At 52.7% G+C, this 2848-nt stretch overlaps 1 protein-coding gene across 2 annotated transcripts in view; it reads right to left on the bottom strand.

The window, feature by feature from the left end:
• The window catches only part of IPP (intracisternal A particle-promoted polypeptide), a 41010-nt gene extending 38918 nt beyond the window's left edge, over nt 1-2092 (bottom strand). The window contains exons 1-2 of one of the 2 annotated variants that reach the window (XM_023221477.2): nt 1851-2055; nt 1063-1242 (exon numbers count right to left, since the gene is read on the bottom strand). The gene's annotated coding sequence lies outside the window, so the exon portion shown is untranslated. Of the gene's footprint in view, nt 1-1062; nt 1243-1850 lie in introns of both variants that reach the window. The other variant, XM_023221475.1, reaches the window with a different exon arrangement.
• Nucleotides 2093-2848: the final 756 nt, after the last annotated feature.

Raw genomic sequence — 2848 nt, 5'->3', positions numbered from 1 at the left:
GGGGGGGGAAGGGGCTGGGCACAGTGGCTCATACCTGTAAGCCCAGATCTTTAGGAGGCTGAGGCAGGCATATCGCTTCAGTCCAGGAGTTTGAGACCAGCCCGGGCAACATGGCTAAACCCTGTCTCTACTAAAAATACAAAAAAAAATTAGCCAGGCATGATAGCAACAGGCCTGTAGTCCCAGCTACTTAGGGGGAGGCTGAGGTGGGAGGACCACCTGAGCCAGGGAAGTTGAGGCTGCAGTGAGCTGAGATGGCAGCCAAGCAAGACCCTGTCTCAAAAAAAAAAAAAAAAAAAAAAGCGGTGGCTCATGCCTTTAATCCCAGAACTTTGGAAGGCTGAGGTGGATGGATCACCAGAGGTCAGGCACTCAGGACCAGCCTGGCCAACACGGGGACCCCATCTCTACTAAAAAATGCAAAAAATTATTCAGGCATGGTGGCGGGCGCCTGTAATCCCAGTGACTCGGGAGGCTTAGGCAGGAGAATAGCTTGAACCTGGGAGGCAGATGTTGTAGTGAATAGAGATCCAGCCATTACACTCTAGCCTGGGCAACAGAGAGGCTCTGTCTCAAAAACAAAAAAAAAGGGAGGGGGGGTGGGGAGGAGAAAGCATGTATTTGGCCCTACACAGAAATGTGACCTGGAAATATTATCAACATGACATGACTGTCAGGCCTTTTCTGTTTTACATTTCTCTCTGTCAGCACATTTTGAACCCCTAGTGGTTTAAATACAAGGTACTTCCTCTGTCCCTTCAAGGCATCAAGCACAGCCACTGAGCTAAAATGCTGCCTCCTACTACAAGAAAGAGTTGACTGAATATCCATTCGGGTGGCAAACAATAGAAATACTAGTCTGTTACCATGCTTCTCAGTAACTGCTGATACTATCCCACTGTCAGTGGAGTAGGAACGTCATCCCAAAAGGTGGCATGTGGAGTGACCATATTTCCAAAGGAAAAGAGCGCAATTCTGTGACATTGCATACGGATATAAGGGACATGCCTGATGTGCCCCAAATCTGAAAAGCAGATTATTGGCGGGCAAGGTGGCACATACCTGTAATCCCAGCACTTTCGGATGCCCTGGCGGGAGGATCGCTTGAGTCCTGGAGTTCAAGACCAGCCTGGGGAACATGGTGAGGCCCCCCAAAAAAGTTTTTAAACATTAGCTGTGTGTGATGGGGCACGCCTGTACTTCCGGCTACTCAGGAGGCTGAGGTTAGAGGATCGCTAGAACCTGAGAATTCGAGGCTTCAGTGAGTTGTGATCTCACCACTGCACTCCAGCCTAGGCGACCGGGCGAGACTGTCTCAAAAATACTAGGAAACGGTAGAATTGCCCAGAGGAACTAAAGCGGGACCTATGTTTGCTAGCTTTTAATTCACTGCTGAGAACATGAGGAAACTACTTCAACAAAGGGGTGTCAGAAAGAACCCCCGGAACAAGCGTCAAAACACCCGTGGTTCTTTGTGCTTGAGTTGGGGGCCCAACCTAGAGAGCTAGTCCTAAACTGCTGCTACACTAAAAGCTAATAATCGTTCCTGCGCTACCTAAAGGTCAGGGAAGGGATCTCAGACAAACGAAGCGACAACAGAGGGACTGGGGACACAGCCTCAGGATTCCCCAGTTGGGGCGGGGGAGGCAGTACCGGTCCGGACATGAAGGTCTGGGGAGGGCGACACTTAGACTGTCGGAGGAAGGCCTGCGGCGGCCAGAGGAAAGGCAAGGAAATACACATTTCTAGAGGTTTCTCTCTCTACTCCTCTGGGTCCGGAAAGCCGGAGAGAGTATAACAGGAAGTTCCCAACCCCGTCAGGGACGCGCCCGGACGCAGGATCTCCTTACCCGCCGCTTCCCCTTCCCTCCGACGCCCGCTCAGGCCCTGCGCGCGCAATCGCGACCAGCCCCGGCCGGAAAGGGCGGGGGAAACCTGGCGGGGGTGACGAGGCGGGAGTGAGTGGGCCGTGCAGTGCCCCCACGACGGGAGGAGGGCCGTGCAGTGCCCCCACGACGGGAAGCCGGGCCGGGTGGAGGGACTTATGACGCTTTGCGGCCCCTGGGTTTTCACTGCGCGTGCGCGAGGTTCTTCCGCTAGCCGGTGGCGGTGCAGCTGGGGCCTCTCGGTGCCCACTGCTGGGGCCCAGGGCTTGCGCTTGCTTCCCCGAGGACCGACGGCCTGGCTGCAAGCCTCTGCTCCTGCCTGCTGGGGCCAGCTGGCTCGTCCTTTCCATTCCGCTTGCACTCTTGATTCTTGTGGTGTCCCGGGAAGGCCGCGGATCTCAGTGTTAAGGAGAGACGCGCCGAACAGCTGGCACGGTGCTTCTCTACTGTTCTCTCGAATCGTTTTCTGAGTCTGCATGACTGAGCCTGGCACTGAAGGGATGCTTATTTTGGGGAAGGAAGAACTCAAAGTCCAGTTTTTTTCACTGTTGACCCTCGTGTCACATTAGTGGCTTTCGAACTGTTTTGATCCCAGCCTACGGTGAACAAAAATATTTTACATCAAACCCAATATATACTTGTGATTATGTATATAGAAGTATATATCTAACACAAAATTTGATTTTTTTTTTTTAATTTTTGTTTTTCGAGAGGGAGTTTTCGCTCTTGTTGCCCAGGCTGGAATGAATGCAATGGCCCCATCTCGGCTAACCGCAACCTCTGTCTCCTGGGTTCAAACGATTGTCCTGCCTCAGCCTCCCAAGTAGCTGGGATTGCAGGCATGCGCCACTGTGCCTGGCTAATTTTGTATTTTTAGTAGAAACAGGGTTTCTCCATGTTGGTAAAGCTGGTCTCAAACTCCTGACCTCAGGTGATCCGCCCGCCTTGGCCTCCCAACGTGT

This window comes from Piliocolobus tephrosceles, chromosome 1, assembly GCF_002776525.5.
Source record: "Piliocolobus tephrosceles isolate RC106 chromosome 1, ASM277652v3, whole genome shotgun sequence".
NCBI lineage: Eukaryota > Metazoa > Chordata > Mammalia > Primates > Cercopithecidae > Piliocolobus > Piliocolobus tephrosceles.
The sequence above is the reverse complement of the archived record's forward strand: the minus strand, read 5'-3'. Positions and strand labels throughout refer to the sequence as shown.